The sequence below is a fragment of the Pholcus phalangioides genome, unplaced genomic scaffold (assembly GCF_987345545.1).
Source record: "Pholcus phalangioides strain wild (caught in Gottingen) unplaced genomic scaffold, Ppha-v1.0 ptg000015l_1, whole genome shotgun sequence".
Classification (NCBI taxonomy): domain Eukaryota; kingdom Metazoa; phylum Arthropoda; class Arachnida; order Araneae; family Pholcidae; genus Pholcus; species Pholcus phalangioides.
In genome coordinates, this window is record NW_028301608.1 from 74,043,849 (window position 1) to 74,069,899 (window position 26,051).

The 26,051-nt window shown below is 36.9% G+C and overlaps 1 protein-coding gene across 5 annotated transcripts in view; it reads left to right on the forward strand.

Annotated features, from left to right (window-relative positions):
• Positions 1–1,736: 1,736 nt before the first annotated feature.
• LOC149076666 (peroxisomal acyl-coenzyme A oxidase 3-like) overlaps positions 1,737–26,051 on the forward strand; it is a 390,438-nt gene continuing 366,123 nt past the window's right edge. For 4 of the 5 annotated variants that reach the window (XR_016194088.1, XR_016194089.1, XM_089244296.1 and 1 more), the window contains exon 1: positions 1,737–1,934. The gene's annotated coding sequence lies outside the window, so the exon portion shown is untranslated. The remainder of the gene's footprint in view (positions 1,935–26,051) is intronic. The other variant, XM_089244298.1, reaches the window with a different exon arrangement.

The following is a 26,051-nucleotide window of genomic DNA, read 5'->3' on the forward strand; positions in this document are numbered from 1 at the left end:
CTACTTCCCGTTGGTGAGTTGACGGAGGAGGCACAAGAAGCCCGGCATAAAGACTATAAACAAGCCAGAGAATATAGATCAAGAAAACTTTCACGACAAACAACTAATGAAGATTTGATGAACTATCTTCTTTATATCATCAGATCACCTAATATTTTCTATAACAGAACTACCCACAAAAAAACTGTCTTAAAAAAAGGAGCATTGCCAGAAGAGGTTTTGACTTTGCTAAAATTTAGCGAGAAAAAAGCACATCCTCAGTGAATGACACTACACGTAAGGTGCGGGTGCGTTTTAGGTAAATTTTTAATTTATATACAAAATTACTGTACATAAACGTAAATTAATTCCGAGAATGAAATAATATATATTTTTAAGTGTTTGTAGTATTGCGAGTATAAATTTGTAAATATTTAATAATCAGTGGAGTTTGGTTGTTTGTTATGAAAAATTTCATTCCGATTTGAAATGTTCAATCGGTGATCAAGCCCACAAATCATAGATTTTGTTTATTTGCACTGTTTGTTTTTATTGTTTTGTGTTATAAGAGAATAATTTATTATTTTTTGAGTGAAAATCTTGATTGATTTTTTTCCATATTAAACTTCAATTAAGTGTCCCCCCCCAAGTTTTCACGGCAATATTTTGTTTAGAATGTGTTTCGGTATTACTATTATTTTTTAAATATTATTCGTAATAAATATGAGTGATGCATTATTATTTTGAAGACAGTCAATCAGAAAAGTAGAAAACATCAGTAAAAGCTGGAAAGATTAATTAGAAATAAGTAATTATTTCACTGAAATGGAAAGAATTGCAAAAATGTAGAAAACGTAGTAATCATGTCAAAGTAGTTTTAAAATTACCAAACGTTATTATTATTCAATTATACTTCTCAGCCTGTGCGGATGCCTATTTTTGATGTGAAGCAAAAAGGATTTTTCAAAAATATTCATTAGTTTTCGAGAAAACATTTTTTTCCTCCTAAATTCGCTATATTGACCACTGTGTGACGTCGCGCATCACCACCTAGAGATAGAAGGCCTCTACAGTGTTTGCCATAAACGTCATTCAGACTACCTCGCAAGTTTGTCACGTTTTGAAACACAGCATCCTATTTCGTTTCTTCCTATTTTGGCGTAGAATGTACCTGATTGACTCACAAATACCGCATAGTGATTGGATGGGGGGCATAGAAATCGCCAATTCTGAGCCAGATCATTTCTTTTTCTCGCAACGTTGAAACTGGCACGAGCAGGGAATTTTTTTCCCCTGAATATTCTGAGGGAAAATGGACTACTTACTTGACGTCACAAGCAGAGTGCGAAGGCCTTCTATCTCAAAGTGGTGATGATAGAACTCCTTAATACACCGTAATAATAATTCCATACATGAAGGCGTCTTAATTCTGAAGCGCGCGCTTGCTAATACCTAACCTTATATATTCTAGAAACCTTGCCCAGCAGTGATGGTAACTCGTGGGAAATTTCCCATATTCGTGGGAAAAATTGGCCGAAAACTGTTCATTTGGGAAATTTCTTAGCATCTATGGGAAATTTTGAGAGTTTATCAAACAAAAGAACTTTTTGAAATATAAAAAATAAATATAAATGCAGTGCAATACTTTTCTAATGTAAAAATACTTGACTACTTATTTTCCCCAGTGGCAGCAAATTTTCAGGAGTGTGTGGGAAAAATTTAGCCAAAAGGGAAATTTTTGAGGGAAATTTTGATTGGCGGGGTTACCATCCAAGGTTACCATCACTGATGTATTCTAGAAACCTTGACTGATGCCCAGTGCAGTTTGTCATCATTCTTTCTCTGTCTGTGGTCGTAAAAAGTGAATGAGCCGGTTTTTCTTCTGATCGACAACCGCACATTTTTGAACCGTCAACTGCTACGAATTTTTCAAATGGATCAACTGTTTCTTTGAGGTAAACAAACCACATCCTTTGCTTTACTCTTTCTTTCTCTCCCTTGTGTGGAATGAAACAAATCGGTCGTCACACTTGTACCCATTGGGTCAGTATTGAATGCGCTCACTTTCATTTACTTGACCAGGGGCGTAGACCCTTTTTTGTGTAGCAGATGGGCGCAAGGAATCTTTTCCTCGGAAATGTTGAGTTACTAACTTTCGAAAAGCGTTTTAAATTAAAATATTTAACTTTAATTTAGAATACAACATAATTATTAGAATAATCATAGTTATTTTAATTGGCGTCGTGGTGGTGTCATTTTCACTCCAACAAGTATTTATGCATTTTAAAAATCAAAAGAAATTTTTATAAAACAACCGATTTTTTTTACATTACTACATTCATCTGTCAATTAATTAACTAAATTTTTCAAATTTCTTTAATTATTTTCCCTAAAATTTTCTTTTACAGTCGAATCCCGTTTTAAAGAATACCATTACAGCAAAAATCTTTTAATGAACACTTTTCTAATCCTTCAGATAAGTTCACTTAAGAACAATACAAAAACCTGGAATTCCTTTATAACGAAATTTCATTGTAAGGAAGTGATTTCTCTGGTATCTTGGAGTTTGTTATAACGGGTTCGATTGTATTAATTCACACATTCCAAAAAAAAAATGGAGGGATACAAAAAAAGGAGTTTTGAAATTTTTTTCAAATTATATACTACAATTTTTGAATGCAGTTTTCATGATTAAAAAAATGAACTGACATGATTGAAATGTACTTAGAAAACAAAATTTACAAATAAAAAATTTACTGTATTTTCACAAGCACCAAAATTAGTAATATTCGAAGTTGGAAACATACTACTTGTAAACAACACTATGACATGTTGATCACACAGATCTCTAACAACAATATCCTCATACTCACGTAAGATGTCTGGTGTTTTATGGGTAATTTGAAACAGTTATCAAGAAAACTGGTGCTCTTCCGATACGGCATTTTTATCTGAACACCCTGGCCGTCAGACCAAAAGGACTTACGCTAGTGGTGATGTGGAGTCATTTTGACCCCACCGAAACTTTGATCAATGACATAGAGGGAGGATAAAGTAGAATACCATCATAAATTTGTCAAACGTGTAAACAACTAGCTTGAAAGGTACTGAAAACAAGATGATCCAGATGCAATTCTTTCTCAAGGAGCGGCAAGATGAATGTGTGGAATCAAAATGACCCCCACCACGCCAGTTAAGGATTAAATAAAAGTCATTTCATTTTGGGGTTAAATGTCCCTTTATGCATACCCTTCTGCATTTGACCAAATTATTTTAAAACGCAACATGCTTTTCATATTTGCTTTGCATTCACACTGAATGCATTTATTGTTTTGTGCTTCTTGAATGTGACTCGTCCAGGAGCATCAAATTACGGCATGATTGTTTTTCCCACAAAGCCACTGCATGCTCAAACTCTGTACCTTCATGGCCTCTTGCTTGATCTTGACAAACTTGGGTGGCAAAACTGTGTCAGAAGTGAAATGAAGTGATGATGTAATTGGATCGGGTTAAAAAGCCATGGGGCCAAAGAGATATAGTTGTTGAACACTCTGGTTTAGGTATCTACATTGCCATACACAAAGGGAGGGTTTGGGGTTCTAGACTCCCCTCCCCCCAGCAGAGATTATAGTGTCATTTTGCAGGAAAAAAACGTAACCACCCCCACCCGAGAAAATTCTGTACACCTATGGGTATCTATGTAAATAAATGTGACTATGAATTATTCTCGTTGGCTCTAGTGTATACTTAAATCATAAATGTTTAGGAGGCAAAGCATGAGCATGGTGGCAGTGGTGGGATCTGAACCCATGCCTATAAAGAGACTGGTGCCTCAAACCATCCATACCTAGCACTGTTACAATTCAGGAACACGACATTGGAGAATGGCTATAGTCCAGCTCAACTACTGATGGGGGTGTCGCCTTAGAACAAAGCCGCTTGTAAGTTAAGCGTACCCACTCAATGTTAAAGAAAGGCTGCAGAATTGATGGCAGCACCATCTGAAGTTTGATGGGTCAAACTTGCCGATTGATCACGTGGCTCCCACGCTTCTCTTCCCCCTTCCCTTGATCGCGTGATTCCGATTTCAACTTTGATTTATTTTTCAGTCTATTGCTACGGAACCTAAAAATCTTAATTCCCACTAAAGCGGATATTTTTTACTTCTTTATAGGAGACTTACTTGTGCATAAAAATATAAATCACTCAGTAACAATAACAATGTTATTGACACTTCAACAGCTAAATCTATACTTGTGAACACCCGTCTTCGTGTTCATTTTACACCCATCAAATGCACGCGGACTTATTCAATAAATATAATTTTAGTTGGCCCTCAGAAGGCCCGTTTTTATAATTTTAAAGATGAACAATTTGCCAAAATAACCACGAGCAATAGCTAACCAACCTAACAGAGAGTCTTCACATGAGTAAGTAAACAAAATGGCGCCGTGATGGGGAAATGCATTATGGGAAATGACTTTCCTACCCGATGCTAGCAGCCAATCACAGGCCAGCAGATACCCATCTAAACAGAGAGGGCGCTGATGCCGTTTGGCTACCAGTTTAACGATAGGACTGTTTACGCTTACTCTTAATGCAGCTTTGCCTTAGAACAACAGTTCCGATTTACCCTCATCTGCTGAAAACTTACCAACCCGACGAAAATCGCTTAAGAGGGAAGGCAATGCTTGAGAAGCAGAGGAAAAATTAAAATAATCGCCAGCGTCTGCACTCGAGAACAGCTGAATGTAGGAGACACTGTGGGTGGTGGACATGGACATGGGGTGAAATAGAGCGCAGGGCAGATACCCTGAGATCATTCATCATCAAGACGCCAATCGGATCTGTGAGAAGAAATCAGTTCCACCTGAACAAGACGGAATGCCGAGCTGGTTTCAGAACCAAATTCAGGAGTTGTAGAGCTCCCACCCACTGGTCCGACAGTCTGGGATGACGACACAGCGCCGAGAAGGCCAACTGGACAGTCAAGAGGGCAAACATCCGTCCCCATCGGAGCAACACAATAAGGTCGTGTGGTGCGGAAGCCCCAGCACTATCTACTGACTGACACAACTAGTCATTTTTAAGAAAAAAATAAACATAGAATGGGGATGTGTCGGAAATGAAATGATGTATAATAATCGGATCGGGTGAAGAAGCCACGGGGCAGAAGAGACAGTTATTGACTGTAAAACGAGAGCATGTCAAATGCTCTGGTTTAGGTATATCTATATATATAAAATTGATTTTCTGTCGGTGTGTGTGTGTATGTTCTCTATACAAATCTACAATTTTAGATCGATTGTGGCCAAATTTTGCATATATACCAAATGGGACCCGACTTGAACGATAGGCTACTTTAAAATTTTGTCAGAGCAGGGCAAGTGCCCCAAATGGGTAAAAAACTGTTGGGCAACAATGGTTTTTGGGCCTCAACAATCACTTTCCGAACATTTACTTTGGTTACCATGGTTCCCTAGCAATGTGTTTCAGACGTGTATATGCCTTTACAACGGTTTGTCCCTTCTTTAATCCTGTAAGCATATGTGTATATATATAATAGTTTATGCCTTTATAATGGTTTGCCACATTTTCAATACTCTCAGTAATGAGGCTTTTTGAATAGACGTCATAATCATCACTTTGAGGGTCAGGAAGAGGGTGATCCTCATAGAAATCTATTTAAAATTGCCGATTTTTCTGTAGAAATGCTGAAATTTGGTGGGGTGTTCTGTCACATCAATAATTTTAAAAATTGTATTGAATTCTTGATTTTTGAAACATTGATTCAGTTCGCTTAGAGATACGAAGTCCAGAAAAATAAATATAAAGTAATTAGCCAGACCTACTTTTGAGTTGAATATCCATGCAATAACATTGATTTCAAGTTTTTATTTATATCTTCTCAAGCATGAAAATTAATGTCTCCATATTGTCTTTTAATATTCAACTGCATAAATTCATATCGTTTAGGATGTTTTAAAATTAATTTTCTGCCCGTAAAGTACATCGAAGAAATTCCACAGCTTTAATTAAACATTTTTTGAAGCAGAAACAGGCAGAAATAGATAACTTGAAGTTCGGGGGGGGGGGGGGAAATCGAAATTCCTAGCGACCCTTTAAAAAAAATGAAAAAAAATATTTATTTCTACGTTTCTTTACATTTATATTTGTTTATTTCATGGTTCGCGCAGGAAGTCGCCATATTGGTTTAACTTATACACGGTTTGCATGTCCCTCAAAGAAAGAGGAAGATATCACGTGATCCAAAAAAGCCTTATTGAAGAAAACCCGGGCAGTGCCGGGTATTACAGCTAGTATGTAAATAAATGTAACTACAAATTATTCTCTCAGTGGCTCTAGTATATACTTAAATCGTGGGATATGTCTAGGAGGCCAAGCAAAGCATAAACCACCTTTGTCCACCAATAGAAAATCACAAACACCTCTTTCTGTATAGGTGGCATTGATTATACTCTCATTCAACACAATTTGTATCCCACAAAAAAATTACTATACCTCTATGGGTTGATCTCAATTTGGGAATCACTGGTGTAAATCTTATTTTTATTACTGCATTTTTCCCACATTAGCTGTCATGTTGTAAAATTCTAGGGACACCAGCTTGTCAAATGGGGGGGGGGGGGGGTTCTAGTGTTTTTTCCAGCATGCCGGTAAAAGTGGGATTTGACAAGGATCATGGTGTACATTTAGCCAATTCAATGGTAAAGAAATTCGAGAAATTTCCAGATTCTGTGACTTGCGGCATGCTGGAAAATACTGGTTTTCATGCCGGGTGATGCGGTATTTGATACAATTGACAACTTTGCAACCATTCTGTGAAATTTACATGGCTGGAAAAAAAATACACTTTAAATCGGTTGCTTTTGACATAAGATCTTGATATTTATTTCAATTTTACCGTTCATCTATGCATTACATTGATGATAAGCATAGACCCCGGAACCCGAGGGCTGATGTTGTTTGAGTCTTCCCCCCAAATAAATTTTATGGAATAAGTAAATAAGCAGTATTTGAGTTTTTTGGCATGACAGTTTAAACCACAATTTATACTGTCAAAAACTGTCACGAGTGAAAAACCTGTCAACCCTGATAGGGATGCAACATTCTTGAGAATATTCTTTCATTGAAAGAATATTCAAGAATATTTGTAATGACATTCATTATAATAAATAATCTCTATAAATGAGTTAAGAATATTCCCTTTAGAAGAATATTCTTTGGAAGGACTATGTTATAAATAACTTAAAAATCTGATTCAGTGCCCATAGGCAACCAATAAGTTGATCAGTTGCATTTGCTCGAATGCAACAGTTACATTTTTTGGTTGCTTTTTTCAAATTTTATAAAATAACCTTCATAAACCTTTTAAAGTGAAATTATCCTTAGATTAGTCACTTCTGAAATATAAAATTTTAATTTTTTTTTAAGTTCACAGACTCAATATCGTGTAAAATAGATATGTAGGTATCGAGGGGCACCAAACGTCAATCCGGCCTTGAGTGAACGCCGTACGAGGATACCGTTGTTTAATAAAAGTATTTTTTTAAAGTTTAAAAGATTAAAAATTTCAAAAATGAAAAAAATTAATATTTCAAATAATTTTAAATATTTATATATTTTAAATATTTTAATAATTTAAAAATAAAAAAAATTAAAATTTTTTAATTAAATTTAAGTTATTAAAGTATTTAGTCAATTAAAAAATATTTGTAATGAATTACAGAACGGCTTATAATATTGGTCCTGTGAGTGGCTGTTGCTGACAAGTTTTATTGTTTAAAATTATAAAGTATGGGCAAAAGGCAGTTAGTTGCTACATCTCCATCTCAGAAGGAAATGGAGGGATAGATGTATGTGGGTACATCCTATTGATAAACAGTGACCTTCATATGGAGTTTTTAAGGGTATTTATGGCGAATAATTAAAAAAATTACGTGCAAAATCATCTTTAAAAAGTTGCCAAAGATGTGGAAAAGTTCGATCTGCATTGTGTGAATAGCTCCGAATAACCTAATGGTCAAAATGTGTATGTGCGAATGCAGAGCCCACACTTAGGTTTTGACACATGTGGACGACGTCTGGACCCATATGAATACTTCGAAGATGCGGGCGAATTTTCCCTATTCTGAACGGCTCAGTATATACCAATTGTTAAAACCTTTTCCGAATCTGCATCCACTCCGTGTGAAAGGGTCCTAAGTTTTCCAGGGACCGACATCTCTGTAATAAGTCTTTTGCTCTCATAAAAAGTCTGACAAAGAAGAACAGATGGAGGATAGCCGAGGTGAAGGATATGACCATTGATTGACTTTTTTTATGTTTATTAGAGTGAAAACTATGACCCTAGGGATAGAAAGGATCTAAAGTTACTGGGCTGTCGTCAGAGGCAGGGTTAAAACATTCTATTTTGGAGCAATATACACTGGTGAAATAAATTAAGAGAATTTGCATATTTTATCGAATTTCATGAAAAGAACTGAACTGAATGTAAAACCACTGCTTCTGGAAAAAAATGCAAATCTTGTATGTCAAATATGTAAGCGTACACTTGTGTGTAGGCAGAGCCAGTAGAGAAACAGTATTTATAAGCGCGTGTAAGTCAAGACTCATTTCGTATGCTAGCACACCTCTGTGAATTTCTTGGTGTTATTTTGCAGCTAATCAGTTAATTTCAAATTGTAACAGTAAAAATGAGTAGCCACCAACGTTTAGATGATGGAATGAGATGGCGAATCGTGGGGAGGCTAGAAGCAGGTCAATCTCAAGTCCAGATTTGTAGAAAGTTCAATTTAACACCCAGCGTCATGTGTAACTTATGGAAACAGTTCCAGGATACCGGATCCATTGAGAGAAAGCCTGGGCAAGGTCGTCCAAGAGCCACGACTGCCAGAGAAGCTCGCCATTTGTCAATTATAGCGAGGCGTAACAGGAGTGCTACAGCTTCTCAGTTCTCTCGTGACTTGTATGCAGCCACAGGAACCCGTGTATCAAGGGTGACTGTTTCCAAAAGACTTCGTGAGAGAGGGTTGTTTGCAAAAAGACCTGCTGTTTGCATCCCGCTCACTTCTACGGACAGGAAAATCTGTTTATCATGGTGCAGAGAGCATAGAGATTGGAGTATGGATCAATGGGCGACCGTTCTCTTCACTGATGAGTCCCGGTTCAGCCTAAGCACAGATTGTCGCCGTACTTTCATATGGAGAGAACCAGGGACCCGCTACCTACCCTCCAATGTCCGCGAAATAGACCATTATGGCGGAGGAGGTTTAATGGTCTGGGCAAGCATCATGTTGGATGGCCGCACACCTCTCCATGTCTTTGAAAGAGGCACTGGTGTGAGGTATAGGGATGAGGTCTTGGGGCCCTATATTCGCCTTTTCAGGGGTGCGGTTGGCCCTGAGTTCATTTTAATGGACGATAACGCGAGGCCACATAGAGCTCTTCTGCTCGACGATTTTCTAGAGAGTGAGGATATTCGCCGGATGGATTGGCCAGCCAGATCTCCAGACCTTAACCCTATAGAGCATGTCTGGGACGCTCTTGGGAGGGCAGTTTCAACTCGCCACCCCCCCCTCCGGGAACCATCCAGGGAATGAAAACAGCGTTGCTGAACGAGTGGGACCGATTGCCACAGGAAATGATAAACTGAATTATTTCAAGTATGAAATCACGTTAAGAGACCTGTATATCTGTAAGACGGGACGATACCCCTATTAACCCATTTTTTTGTTTATTCTGCAACTGCTGTTTCATACCTTCCGACTCCAACGAGTGTTATGAAGGATCATGCATGTGTATTACAATTATTGAATGGTTATTTGTTTTGTATTGTATCAATGTATGTGCATATCAAATTTCATTAAAATCGGTACAGTAGTTCTATAGATAATCGACCAGGTCTGCAAATTCTCTTAATTTCTTACACCAGTGTATATAGGTCAGTGTAGTAAGTCAAAACCATTCAAATTCAGACATTGGGTTGTGGGATATAAGCACAACCCAATGTCTGAATTTGAATGGTTTTGTGCTACTACAGGAAATGAAACCGCAGTGTAATTGATATTGTGCGTCTAATAAATTAAATATTTAAAAAAAAATTAGTAAGTTTGATCGGCCATTTAGTTTTTTGATTTTTGATATTTCATCACATAAGTATTGCGTCAGCCAATTACATTACATATGTATTGAAGTATATAATCGCATTATTTAACTAACGTTCTTCAAAGTGCTTTGATATTCCTGGACCATTAAGATAAGCCATCATTTGAAAGCGCAAATTGAAGGTAAGTTTATTATTTTTTCCATTTAGATATAAATTTTTGGGATTTTTATTTTATTTTTCGACATAATCCCTGAAAATGAATGAGGGTAAAAACAAAGCGAAGAGAAAGGCAATTTCCTTAGAAACTAAGACTACGATTTTAAAACAAATAGCAGAAGGTGAAGGATCCACAGCTCTTGGTAAAGAATTTGGATTAGGTGAATCCATTATGAGAGACATACAAAAACGTTTTGTATGTGTAAAATAATTACATATGTAAATAGAATATTTAAAAATGTTCGCATGTGTATTTTCTAAATCAGATTCCAAAACGTTTGACGAGATTCCAAGTATCTGCCAAGCAGGGCCGCAACTAGGGGGGTGCAGGCGGGTCTGGTGCTCCGGGCGCTGTACTAGAGGGGGCGCAAATTTCACTCTTTAATCTCTCCTTCAATATTATGAGGGGGCGCTAAAATGCATTTTGTTGCCCCGGCTGACCAAGCATCTAGTTGCGGCCCTGCTGCCAAGCCTCGTGTCTTGATTTCATTTAAAAAAGCAATTCTTAGTTATGTCGTAAGGTTTTGAGTTATTTTCTACGTGGGACTTTTTTTATGCGGTCCCTATCCACCGCATAAATAAAATACTTTTTAAATGTGTTGCGAAAAATATTTTTTATAGCTACTCGTGAAGTTTTGTGTGTTTTTTTTTTTTTTTTTTATGCGGTCCATATCCACTGCACAAAAACTGATTTGAGTGTATTTTTATTTTTTCAATAATTATATGGACAATATGAAAGGTCTCCCAGAGACTCCTGTATGACATTTGAAAAACATCCATGCTATGAGGAAATTCAAAAAACACATGCCCCCTTGTGGTTTGAATTTTGGCTCTGGCAAAATTTTTAAAATCTGGTCAAAGTGAATGTAAGAGATGTCTTTGCCTATCAGCTCTGAACAGCTTCCTAGCATCATTCATAGTTTTGAGGCACAACTTTGACCTCCCCATCATCTTCAATGTCATTTTGGGCTACAACAACGTATCTGTATGTAGATGGTGGTGGTCGAGTGGTTATAGTGCCGGACTCGTGATGCGAGGATCCGGGTTCGAACCCCACAGTGGTGGTCGGCTGAAGTTGGTTTTCTGTGGTTCCCAACTTCAAGGCGCAAATGCAAGCCGATCTCCCCGTTAAAAAGTCTCGCCACAGAGAGCAACAGTCCTACAACGGTAAATCATTCAACCATAACACTTCACTCATAGTTAGTAAAACTGGGGGCAGATGACAGCACTACACATAACAAGCATTACACAGAAACAAACTTTACGTCAGGTTGCACTACACGTACATTCCCGCATGTACCGATTCGTTGGGGGGTTCCACGGGGGGGGGGGGGTGCATGTGTGGTGTAGCAGTAGTAGGTAGGGGCTCGGGGATCCATGATGTTCTTAAGTCAGCCACCTCGTTGGGCAATTTGCCTGTTGTGGCGTTGTATTTGTATTTATATACACCACCAGATTCAAATTTCAAGAGCATATGAACACCTGCTTTAGTTAGACGAGTTGACATTTCTTCATTGCCGTTTCCTTTGGAGTTGATAGCATAGTTAGTTTTCACTATTTTCTTGAATGTCATTTTCCAGAGATTCAAATTCTGAAATTGGTTGTGGAACTTCCAGTTTTGTATTTCTTTTGGTAAGAGTAAGTTTTCTTTTCGTAGCATTCGCAGAAATTAGCATTTTTTCAAAAAAGCAAGAAACTTCTCTATTGCCAGTTGCTACTATTTGGTGGACTGACGTAGTGCCTTTCAGCATAGGTATATCATTCAGGATAATTTTTTTTATACCTTTTATTTCTTCATTTTTGATTTCGTACAATTTTACATTGGTGGCATCTTTGAGAATTGTGAAAAACTAAGTGGCATCTGATATGTCATTCCCACATGCAACCAATCTATCAGCTGTCCTTTTCAATACAGCACTGAAACCACCAACTGCTCCTTTGCCATGGTTTGCTTCAAAAAAATTCCAAATACAACACTTGAAATATTTTGAGACATATTTGTCCAATAAGTAAAAATTTTTCTTTTGTTTGTACTGAGTACAAGGTTCATCAGAAAAAAGTGAACCACATTTATTTCATATTCTTCCATTACTTTCAAAATCTGTTCCAAATGAGCCCAAATAGATGAAGGTCCATGCTCCAAATTCTGTGACACTGAGCAGAATGAAATTGGCTTCTCACATTTCGCAACATACAGCGCACAGGTATGAAGGCATACTTGATTTCTTGATCCTCCGAAATGATGACTTTGCACTTCACACACATAATTTGCAATTATAATTTTCACTGAAATCCACATGAAGACAGAACACCTTCATGGTTTTTGTATGTTTCTAATGCATATTTGGTAAGCTCTATATTGGTGTTGGATGTTAAAAATGTGTTTCTTGAACAATTTCATTTATTTTTGAAAAACATTGATCAAGTCTGTTAGGTTCCACAATCTCTGCTCTTTTGTTATTTTTGCAACTTCTATCATTTTGCCATTCTTTTCCACTTTTTCTTGTTTGCACTGCCAGTCTTCACACTGTACAGTGCTATTCTCATCCAGTGATTTAGAAATTTCGTTCATAGATACCATCTCGTCATGACAATTCAAACATTTGCAGTACATACAGGATTTAGAGACTGCTACATATCGCTATATCATCAACTATGGTTTCAGGAGATTTTGTTTTGATTAATCTCAGTTTATATAGTGAAATCAATTTATATTTCAAATTACTGTGCTGCCAACATGAACATGTTTCCCTAATTCTAACTTTCTTTTACTTTTTTCTAAAATTTTTTTGTTGAAATTGAATGGTAATTTGATGTTGGTATAAATTTTGTGTTTGTCTCTCACATTAGTGATCTGGAGTTTATCCAGTGAGACTTGGGTTATAGAGCAGGAAACAAAAATAATTATAAGGAAATAATTGTTGTCTCATAAAATACAGAATGTATTGTCATATAATGGCCTTTATTCATACTAAAATGTCCCTTATGCCACATCTCCCAGGATCTGTGCCTGGCAGTGATTTGGACGATCTGTACTATTTAATTTTCGTATATAACTGAAAAAATATGATGGGGAGAATGTGGTAAAGAGTGTTTAAATTGAATATATATATTACAAGGACAAATTAGCAAAAATTATTTTTTTTTCATTATAAATTTAAATGATTTGGGAACACTTTTATTATAATTTGAAGCATATCTCCATGTGCTATCACTAGATGCTGATACAGATGGAAAATTTTTTTTTTAATTATTTATAATAATGATGTAACAGAGATGACATCTGACAGAAAAATCTGGTACTAAAGACATAAAATGAATGTCATTTTACAAAAGTCAAATCCAAAATTGTTGATTGAACATTAAAATTAAACCTTTCAATGAGCTTATAAGTGTTATCAGATTTAATCTATATATATAAAATTGATTTTCTGTCTGTGTGTCTATGTTCTCTATACAAATCTACAATTTTAGATCGATTGTGGCCAAATTTTGCATATATACCAAATGGGACCCGACTTGAACGATAGGCTCCTTTAAAATTTTGTCAGCCCAGGGCAAATGCCCCAAACGGGGGAAAAACTGTTGGGCAACAATGGTTTTTGGGCCTCAACAATCACTTTCTGAACGTTTACTTTGGTTACCGTGGTTCCCTAGCAATGCGTTTCAGACGTGTATATGCCTTTACAATGGTTTGTCACTTCTTTAATCCTGTTAGTATATGTATAATAGTTTATGCCTTTATAATGGTTTGCCACATTTTCAATATACTTTCAGTAATCAGGCTTTTTGAATAGACGTCATAATCATCATCAGCATCGCTTTGAGAGTCAGGAAAAGGGTGATCCTCATAGAAATCAGTGCTAAAATTGTCGATTTTACTGTAGAAATGCGGAAATTAGTGGGATTTTCCGCCCCATCAATAATTTTAAAAATTGTATTGAATTCTCGATTTTTGAAATATTCAGTTCGCTTAGAGATATACGAAGCCCAGGAGATTAAATATGAAGTAATTAGCCAAACGTATACTTTTGAGTTGGATATTCGAGCAATATCATTGATTTCATTTAAATCTTCTCAAGTATGAAAATTAATGTCTCCATATTGTCTCTTTTGATATTTATTTGCATAAATTCATGTGGGTTAGGATATTTTAAAATTAGTTATGAGCCCGTGAAAAGTGCATCGAAAAAATTCCACAGGTTTAACTAAGGATTTTTGGAAGCTGGAACAGACAAATGGATAACTTGAAGTTCGGGGGGGGGGGGGGGTCGAAATACCTAGCACCCCTTAAAAAAAGATAAATATATATTCATTTCTATGTTTCTGTGTAAATCTATATTTGTTTATTTCATGAATCGCGCAGGTCACCATATTGGTAAACTTGGACACGGTTTGTATGTCCCTCAAGAAAAAGAGAGGGAGATATCACATGATCCAAAAACGCCTCATTGAAGAAAACCCGGGCAGCGCCGGGTATTATAGCTATTCTGGTATAAAAATATATTCCCCAAATGACCGTAACAGAGTGGACATTTTAAAATGGGAAAAATTTTGGGTCACAAACAAAACAATAAGAAGTTTTTCATAAGAAGAAAAAAATTTTTTCTTGAAATTTTGTTGTCAGTTTTATTCATCTATGGCACATATATAAAAGGTGATTCCAAGTTTTCTGAAAAAAAATTCCAGTTTTGAACCAAGTCTCTTTGTTTAAAACTTTTTTGAAGCTGGGACAGTCAGATTTTGACGTTTTGTTGCAATGATTTTTAAAAAAAATTAGGTACCATCTGAAACAAATTAAGAAACACCATGACAGAGAATTAAATGAAAAACTATAAAAAAATTAAAGTTATACCATCAGAGTGCTCTGAAATTTTGTAAAAAAAAATTAGAAAATCTCAAACAGTTTGTACACTTTTTTTGGGAAATGACCCATAAACAATTCCAAGACACAGGTTGTCTGTGTAAAGGGAAATCCCTTGGCCATACCCACATGTCAGATGAAAATGGGGAGTGCATCCGACAGAGTTTCTCACATAGTCCACAGAAATCTATTCGCAGTCGATGCAAACATGCTCACAAAAGTTTGGGATGAATTTGACTTTCGTGTAGACATATGCCTTGTATCCCAAGGTGAGCATATTGAGCACTTTTAATTTGGTTTGTGAAAAAAAACTTTGATTAACCATGCGATATAAAAATCCTAAGCTCAATATTTTTTGTAATATACACATTTCAAATCGGGTAATTATTTTCGAGACACCCTGTATTTATGGCCAAGACCTTTTGGAAGTCAAAAACCTCACACGTGAAAATGCAGCCAAGACCATTTGGAGGTGGTCAACTTCACACGTAAATATACGTGCAGGACCGTCGGTCTTTCAAGAATGGTAAAATCCTATTAAAAATGTGCTAGTTAAATACTACTACATATCATAAAGAACTGGACAGAATAGAAAATGAAGTGCAGGGAATGATCCACTGAATGAGTATGGTAAGTCCAAAGTCACCTTCATAGGCGTAAACTTCTATACGGCCCATGGGCCCAAGCCCCCCCCAACATTTTTGAAGACGCGGCTCAGCCCCCCCCCCCCCCCCCAAAAATTCGTATGAATATGGCTTATTCATTTTGCAATGATGAAAAATTTTTTTTTAACCAAAAGTTGTCCTAATTATGAATTAGTTAATGGAAACAATCTGCTCAAAATTTTAGTTCTTTTAAAAAATCTGGATGGTCTTTGGCTTTCTTGTTCCATGACAATACGTTTATCTCATTTCTTCCCTGCCGTTCAATCCCCAATTGCACCCTTCATCGGTTCCGATCCTTAGGCTGCCGGCACACTACGGTTCGGCTGGCGCGGTTGATCTTATCAGCAACCGTGGAATTTCGCGTGAAACACACACTGCTGTTAGCAACCGGGGTTTTTTATTTTTTAATGTCACGTGACATCTCGGGATTGGCTAAATTATTTTCGCCAAGCTGAAGTTGGCTCCAGCTAGCATGCAAATTCGTGCTCCCCCTCTTAACGGATACTCCCTCTTTTACGGACAAATAATAATTTAGTTGTATAATATATAAAAGTATGAATTTCAAACCTCTTTTTAACGGTCACCCATTTTACATGGATTTAATTTTTTTGTCCTGTCCGTGTTCACAAAATGGAGGGGTTTTACTGTATATACTAATAAAAATATTCATGTAATGAAATTTAATTTTCTGTAACAATATTTGCAGTTTGAAATTAATTCAAAGTTGAAGAAAGACAACCTACAAGTTGACCCATTTTTGATGCTTTTACGATTCGTGACCAAATCGCACAAATTTTTTCATATATGATGACTGGAATCATCATAATTTATTTAAATAACATATATTAAAAACTATTTAAATAACATATTTTTGAAGTTTAAAAAAATTGGCCATGAATTTAGCACGTTTTTCTTCGTAATTAAAGTGAATTTCCAATTAATTAAATTTCTAATTAATGGAAATTAAGCATAATAATTGTAATTTTGGGAAACCCCATATGACCAAAAAAAAAAAAAAATCAAGGAAAAAATCACCTATTTAAAAAAATATATATTTCTTTTGATGGTCAGGAAAAAAAAATTCAGATAGGAATCGAAATAAAATTTCTGAAAATTTAATGTTTTAAAAACTGTAAAAAATCAAATTTTAAAAAACATTATCATACAACATTATGAAGGGTCGTCTTAAGAGTATTATGGGCCCCCCGGGCCAAGTGGTTTTTAGGAGGCCCTACATGGTAAATCCTTGAAAATTTCAATCGGATCTCATTTTTGGGAGGCCGCTCTTCTCTTGAGGCACCCGGGCTGTGCTCGGGTGGGCCCATGCGTTAAGACGGCACTGACTGATGCCCCGAACTCCGAGCCAGACAGGAGCGCAAATGTTAACCTTTCATCTCTCCTTCAATATTAAAAGGGGGCGCCAAAATGCGTGCATACATTGAAACTCGGTTATAATGACATTCATAAACTAACGTGATTACGCTAAAACCGAGATGTATATTTTAGAACACTTGAATGAAATGCATTGGATCCCGATTATAACGTGTTAGCAAAAAACCAATTAGTTACCTCTTCCAAAAGAGTACAAATTACCACGGGGCCCAACCATTTATAATAAATTCATAAAAAATTAGAAGTAAAAATAATCAGACATCTGAAGGAATATATTTTTATATTTGCAAATTCTCCATATCAAACTTTTGAAACATTTATTAAAAGCCTAAGTATGAACCGGGGAGGAAATATGTCCCTAAGAGCTGCATTGTGTGTTTTGCTTTCATTATTGTCTTTTTGTTATTTATTTTTGTATCGTATATGAATGTGGCTGTCTATCTGTTGTTTTTGCAATGAAAAAAAACCCATCTAGTCCAGCGGTTCTCAACCAGTGCTCCGTGTGAACTCCCAAGGGCTCCGCGGCCCTCGAGGAAAATAAAAAAAGAACCAGTAAATTTGAAAAATATAATTATTAATATTTTTGAATAAAAATAAATCAGTAACTTTGATGAATAAATAAAAAATAGGCCTACGGGGCTCCACCATAGAAATTATATACTGGAAAGTCCTCCGTGGGTCAAAAAAGATTGAGAACCGATGATTTAGACAAAACGTTGTATGCGGGTAATATTGAAGAGTGCACCAAGACAATTTTCACACCTACCGTTCTTTTCAACCAGTTTTTAATTTACATACACAAAGTCGCAACTAGGGAGAGCGGGTCCACTGCATCGAGTGCTGAACTAGAGGGGGCGCCGAATTGCCACTTTAACACCACTCCTTCTAACCTTTCCTTATACGGGGACGCCAAAAGCTTGCTAGCTCCAGTTAAAAAAGTATCCAGCTGCGGCCCTGTGTGTACCTTAAAACTGATGAACAGGGCCACAACGACATGCGTGGTCAGCCGGGGCAAGCACGCATTTTGGCGCCCCCCTTTTAATATTGAAGGAGAGATGAAGGGTTAACTTTTGCGCTCCTGTCTGGCTCGGAGTTCGGGGGCATCAGTCAGTGCCGTCTTAACGCATGGGCCCACCCGAGCACGGCCCGGGTGCCTCAAGAGAAGAGGGGCCTCCCAAAAATGAGATCCGATTGAAATTTTAAAGGATTTACCATGTAAAGCCTCCTAAAAACCACTTGGTCCGGGGGGCCCATAATACTCTTAAGACGACCCTTCATAATGTTGTATCATAATGTTTTTTAAAATTTGATTTTTTACAGTTTTTAAAACATTAAATTTTCAGAAATTTTATTTCGATTCCTATCTGAATTTTTTTTTTCTGACCATCAAAAGAAATATATATTTTTTTAAATAGGTGAAAATAATTTTTTTCTTGATTTTTTTTTTTTTTTTTTTTTTTTTTTGGTCATATGGGGTTTCCCAAAATTACAATTATTATGCTTAATTTCCATTAATTAGAAATTTAATTAATTGGAAATTAGCACGTTTTTCTTTGTAATTAAAGTTAAATTCATGGCCAATTTTTTTAAACTTCAAAAATATGTTATTTAAATAGTTTTTAATATATGTTATTTAAATAAATTATGATGATTCCAGTCATGATATATAAAAAAATTTGTGCGATTTGGTCACGAATCGTAAAAGCATCAAAAATGGGTCAACTTGTAGGTTGTCTTTCTTCAACTTTGAATTAATTTCAAACGGCAAATATTGTTACAGAAAATTAAATTTCATTACATGAATATTTTTATTAGTATATACAGTAAAACCCCTCCATTTTGTGAACACGGACAGGACAAAAAAATTAAATCCATGTAAAATGGGTGACCTTTAAAAAGAGGTTTGAAATTCATACTTTTATATATTATACAACTAAATTATTATTTGTCCGTAAAAGAGGGAGTATCCGTTAAGAGGGGGAGCACGAATTTGCATGCTAGCTGGAGCCAACTTCAGCTTGGCGAAAATAATTTAGCCAATCCCGAGATTTCACGTCACATTAAAAAATAAAAAAACCCCGGTTGCTAACAGCAGTGAAATTTCACGCGAAATTCCACGGTTGCTGATAAGATCAACCGCACCAGCCGAACCGTAGTGTGCCGGCAGCCTTACTGCCAGAAGGCACGGCGGAGAGGAAGATTCTTTGAGGTGTTGAGGGGGCTCTTTCTTCTTTGCCTGTGGCAAAAACTGAGTGTCTCTTCTTTTGTTCACTGCGACCGGAGGACGGCCATGGCGCTGACATGAAAATAAGCCTAAAGATGCATGGAGGGGGGGAGGTTGAAAATTGGGAAGCAATGATATTGAAACCGAAATAAATTACACTCTATAAAGAATAGGTGCCAGAACCTAGAGGCTGAGGCCATTTGAGTCCCCCCCCCCCTCCGCAATAAATTTTGTAAGGGGACTGAGCCTCCCCAGTAATTACTGAAAAAAACCATTGTGCAATGCATTCTCCCTCTCCTTCGTACACGCTTGAGTCCCGTATATGCGGGAGGACCAATAACTTTTAGGCCCCCCCCCCCAATGTTTTTTTGAAAAATATTGGGGAAAAAGCACATTCTAAATGCCCATTCATAACAGATCTTGAGGACCGATGCCGAAACATTTTCCAAGCCCCTTTACAACAAAATTTGACTGGTTGACTGGGGTGGGGTAGAACATAGAATCAAATAAACAACAAGTGAATTATAATATTGATTTTAAAAAAGGAAATGAAAAATAAATGATAATTTTTCAAAGGTCCAAGACAAACCCCTCGACCAGGCTTTATTGGCCCATTCGTTAAGTCACCACTACATTTTAACAATTAATACAAAATATTATCTTTATAACTAAGGGATTCCTGAACTATTTACGTTCGCAGCACTCATGGAAATGTTAAATGTTGTCCAACACCTCAGCCAACGTCTTCCTGAAGAGTGTAGTCAACACCATAACCCTTGTTTTGTGGAACAGATTTGCACCCTCCACTAATATAATTTGACTGGCTCTTCGTTTTCGTAAGAATGCTCATTTAGGAAAGAAAATCAGAATTTTTTTTTGAATTTTTGAGTAGGAAAACTGAACATCCTAATCTAAATTGTGCATGTGTATCAATAAAAATTGTACAAACTGTATAATTTTTATTGATGAGGTGACTGAAAAGGCAGTGACAGCAACGCCAATGAGGTATGTGATATCCCCGCCCCCTCAACGTTTTCTCCCCATCTGGTTGGGAATTTCGAAGATGAGAAACGAAACTAAAACTAATTCAATAAAAAGTTATCAATTAGGTCATTGCAAAGATGGCCTACTGCACATTATCGGTGGGGGGGGGGGGGGGCGGGGGAAAGGGAGATAGCCTACAAGTTGGCTGCAAGACTCATTCATTCATAAGAAAAATATCGCTCACAAATTTAAAAGAATTTCTTCAATTTAAAAAGTAAAAATTAATCTTCAATTACCTAAGGAAGCAGGTTGGCCACCCCTTTATAAATAGTGAAATGCATGCACAATATCGGTATGTAAGTGCCGCAAAATGTATCTATTTAAAATTCAATAAATCATAAATAGTCAGTCCTCGGTATAACGTCACTCGGGGACAAATTAAAAATGACCGGAAGCTGCGATAACTTGATAACGAGTAATCCCATTTCACTAATTTTGTTGGCAAGGACTATAAAAGAGATGTTATAGGCATCCCCTATCCTGCATCAGGGCCTCAGGCTGGGGCCTTCGGTGGATATAGTGAATTTTTCGTGTGAAAAACAAAAAATGATAGGTGGGGGGGGGAATCGCCCCCCCCCCCCGCACTGGAGCCCTGTTAGTCCAATACCTTCTAAAGCAGATTGCTCTAGAAGGTGTTGGTTAGTCCCACCGTTGAGCGGGGGGGGGGGCATATTTATAGTGCAATGTATGTCTGATGATGTTAATAGTTATGACTTTACAACGAGATCTTTGGACGAGAGATCTTTTCAAGCCTCTCTCTCGGTCATCCGTTTATAAGATTTCAAATTGAAAATTAATTCAACAAAGAAAAAATTGTAGGTTTTCTTTCCATGTTTAGCGAGAACATTCTTTTTCTATGAACACAGGACCATACCGTGCCTTTTCGGGGCCCCCAGGGCACACTTTTTCTGGGGGCCCTTGGAAAGGATTATTATTATGCAAAATAAATGTACATTATTTTGTGGCGCCCAATTAGGCATGTGGCCCTGGTGCAATGCCCCGGTTGCCCCAGCCTAGTTAGGGGGCCTGTATGACCATATAGTAGTTATTCCAGACAACCAGCTTTCGCGGGTAGATAGGACAAGACAAATCGCTTTGGGACAAGATCAAAGAAAAGCGTTGGGTCGCAATAGGCAGGATTAAGGCTGCCGGCACACTACGGTTCGGCTGGCGCGGTTGATCTTATCAGCAACCGTCGAATTTCGCGTGAAACACACACTGCTGTTAGCAACCGGGGTTTTTTTATTTTTTAATGTCACGTGACATCTCGGGATTGGCTAAATTATTTTCGCCAAGCTGAAGTTGGCTCCAGCTAGCATGCAAATTCGTGCTCCCCCTCTTAACGGATACTCCCTCTTTTACGGACAAATAATAATTTAGTTGTATAATATATAAAAGTATGAATTTCAAACCTCTTTTTAACGGTCACCCATTTTACATGGATTTAATTTTTTTGTCCTGTCCGTGTTCACAAAATGGAGGGGTTTTACTGTATATACTAATAAAAATATTCATGTAATGGAATTTAATTTTCTGTAGCAATATTTGCCGTTTGAAATTAATTCAGAGTTGAAGAAAGGCAACCTACAAGTTGACCCATTTTTTATTCTTTTACGATTCGTGACCAAATCGCACAAATTTTTTTATATATCATGACTGGAATCATCATAATTAATTTAAATAACATATATTAAAAACTATTTAAATAACATATATTAAAAACTATTTAAATAACATATTTTTGAAGTTTAAAAAAATTGGCCATGAATTTAGCATGTTTTTCTTTGTAATTAAAGTTAATTTCCAATTAATTAAATTTCTAATTAATGGAAATTAAGCATAATAATTGTAATTTTGGGAAACCCCATATGACCAAAAAAAAAAAATCAAGAAAAAAATTATTTTCACCTATTTAAAAAAATATATATTTCTTTTGATGGTCAGAAAAAAAAAATTCAGATAGGAATCGAAATAAAATTTCTGAAAATTTAATGTTTTAAAAACTGTAAAAAATCAAATTTTAAAAAACATTATGATACAACATTATGAAGGGTCGTCTTAAGAGTATTATGGGCCCCCCGGACAAAGTGGTTTTTAGGAGGCTTTACATGGTAAATCCTTTAAAATTTCAATCAGATCTCATTTTTGGGAGGCCCCTCTTCTCTTGAGGCACCCGGGCCGTGCTCGGGTGGGCCCATGCGTTAAGACGGCACTGACTGATGCCCCGAACTCCGAGCCAGACAGGAGCGCAAATGTTAACCTTTCATCTCTCCTTCAATATTAAAAGGGGGCGCCAAAATGCGTGCTTGCCCCGGCTGACCACGCATGTCGTTGTGGCCCTGTTCATCAGTTTTAAGGTACAAACAGGGCCGCAGCTGGATACTTTAACTGGAGCTAGCAAGCTTTTGGCGTCCCGTGTAAGGAAAGGTTAGAAGGAGTGGTGTTAAAGTGGCAATTCGGCGCCCCCTCTAGTTCAGCACTCGATGCAGTGGACCCGCTCTCCCTAGTTGCGACTTTGTGTATGTAAATTAAAAACTGGTTGAAAAGAACGGTAGGTGTGAAAATTGTCTTGGTGCACTCTTCGATATTACCCGCATACAACGTTTTGTCTAAATCATCGGTTCTCAATCTTTTTTGACCCACGGAGGACTTTCCAGTATATAATTTCTATGGTGGAGCCCCGTAGGTCTATTTTTTATTTATTCATCGAAGTTACTGATTTATTTTTATTCAAAAATATTAATAATTATATTTTTCAAATTTACTGGTTATTTTTTTATTTTCCTCGAGGGCCGCGGAGCCCTTGGGAGTTCACACGGAGCACTGGTTGAGAACCGCTGGACTAGATGGGTTTTTTTTCATTGCAAAAACAACAGATAGACAGCCACATTCATATACGATACAAAAATAAATAACAAAAAGACAATAATGAAAGCAAAACACACAATGCAGCTCTTAGGGACATATTTCATCCCCGGTTCATACTTAGGCTTTTAATAAATGTTTCAAAAGTTTGATATGGAGAATTTGGAAATATAAAAATATATTCCTTCAGATGTCTGATTATTTCTACTTCTAATTTTTTATGAATTTATTATAAATTGTTGGGCCCCGTGGTAATTTGTACTCTTTTGGAAGAGGTAACTAATTGGTTTTTTGCTAACACGTTATAATCGGGATCCAATGCATTTCATTCAAGTGTTCTAAAATATACATCTCGGTTTTAGCGTAATCACGTTAGTTTATGAATGTCATTATAACCGAGTTTCAATGTATGCTCATGTAGGAAAGCAAAAAAATTTCACTAGTTAGAAAAATTTAATTTTTTCTTCATTGGTTTTTTTTATTGTTATCAGTGCAAAAGCGCCAAACAAAGAATTAGTTTCCGTCGCATGGAACTTCACCATACAGTTCCTCGAATTTGTCTTCTCTCATTTTTTATGGCAGCCTGAGAAGGAGAGCAATTCCTTTGTCCAGTGCATCCGAAATCGCATCACCCTCCTTGTCAAACCACTTAATAGACAATGGAAGAGAGCAACCGCAGGTCCAGCCGAACCGTCATCAGGGAGCGCAAGCCTTTGCAATACATGATGGCAGCTTTCTGGTTACCCCAACCGTCCCAAAAAATGTGGATTTTCTCGGTTGAAAAAACCTCGCTCAGCGGTTGCAGTTGTATCTGTGTGTTGACAGAATAAAACTATAGATGATGCCTTCCCCCCCAACCTCAACCGCGCCGTAGTCAGGTCCCAGCCTAACCATTGAGGACAACAAAGCACGTACTTCTGACACGGGCATCAGAAAAGAGCAATCACTAATTTATTTTTTATTAGCTGAGGATTGTTTACTGTCTCTGTAGATCGGCTGGCGACAGAAGTAGAAAATGCCATCAGTGAATCCTCTTGAATGCACTTCTGTACTATGCCTGTGACAGATACCCATTATGAGTTAAAAAAAGAAAGAAAAAAAAAGAGAAAACTGTTCAACAGAATACACCCCCCCCCACCTCACTTGTTAACTTGGGAACTGGTTGACGGGTCTATATCGCTTCTTGTACGATCTCCTTCCTCATTGTTTGTACACCCCTCTGGAGGTAGCAATGTATTAAGGGTCCTACACACGCTCAGTTATACCTGCGCAGTTATGCCTGTACAGGCCAACTGTGCAGGCATAATTGAGCGTGTGTAGGGGCCGTCAGTTGACCTGCACAGGCGACCTGAAGGGAATGGTTTTTCGATTCGGTATAACTGTGCAGTTATGCCTGCGCAGGTATAAAGGGGCCTACACACGTTCAGTTATGCCTGCACAGTTATACCTGTACAGGCATAACTGCGCAGGCATAACTGAACGGTTTGATGCATCCACACCATTCAGTTATACCTGTGCAGGCGAAGCTTCTGGAACCGGTTCTAGGCAATCTGTGGGGATATTTTCGTTCTTCGATCTCTGTCTCCGCGGTCTTTTGATCAGTTCGGATTTTTTCATAGTCTATAAAGTTCGGAATTTTCTAGTATGATTTCCACAGATGATGCTTTGGGTGTAGTTGGATTGGTTACGGCACTGAAAGTTATTAACTCAAAAAAAAAAGAAAAAAACGGGTAACGTGGTACAAAGATTGGTTTAAAAAAAAGGCAACAATATTCGCACGTTAAATTATTACAGGAATTGAGATTTGCACCAAAAGATTGGCCTAATTTTCTCAGAATGGATCAAGATACCTACTCAAAGCTTCTTTTTTTTTCAATTCCTCTTCGCAAACTGTTTATTTTTTTAACAACACTGTGTCTTTTCGCTAGAGGATCTATTTCTCTCATTACTATCATCTTTCTTAATTTTGTTATGGCAATCTTTAGTTTCACCTGCCACAAGCATTTCTTATTCCTATACATTTCAATGAATTCTTCCAAACATTCGCGCTGCCCATTTCGAAGATCGCTCGTCATTATAAACCTCGAGTCGTGAAAACTAAACTAAACTGAACTCTGAACTAAACTCTGGTGGAGTGATGAAATCGGTGTTTCCCAAAGTAGGACTATTCAGGCTATGGATGGACACAAGGTGTTTATACGAGTCAGTTAATGTTTGCAATTGTTTGCAATTTCAAACGCAGGATTCCTACTCCTTTCTTGACCGAAAACCAGCAAGCATCAACAGGACAAAACTCACTGCAATTTATTATTTTCTTTTACATGTAGTTCTTAATGAATGTCATTGAATTTGTTTTCTGAACACATCTCGTCAGATTGCAACGAATTTCAACTTTCAGCTCAAACATTGAAAGAAAAAAATTCAGATGAAATTACGCTAGTTAAACGTAAGGAAACAATCGAAAAATTCTTTGAGAGAGCTATACGGTTGATAATATAATTATATCATTGAGTAATACTATTAATATGCATACTATGCTTAATAATAAGTCAATTTCTAATTGAGTTGAATTAATCGTAAGAGGTCGCGTGAAAATGCAGTTTTCTTTCAAGGAAAAACACTACGTAAGTTACCGTAAAAATTTTCAAGTCAAAAAAATTATTTTTTTTAAAT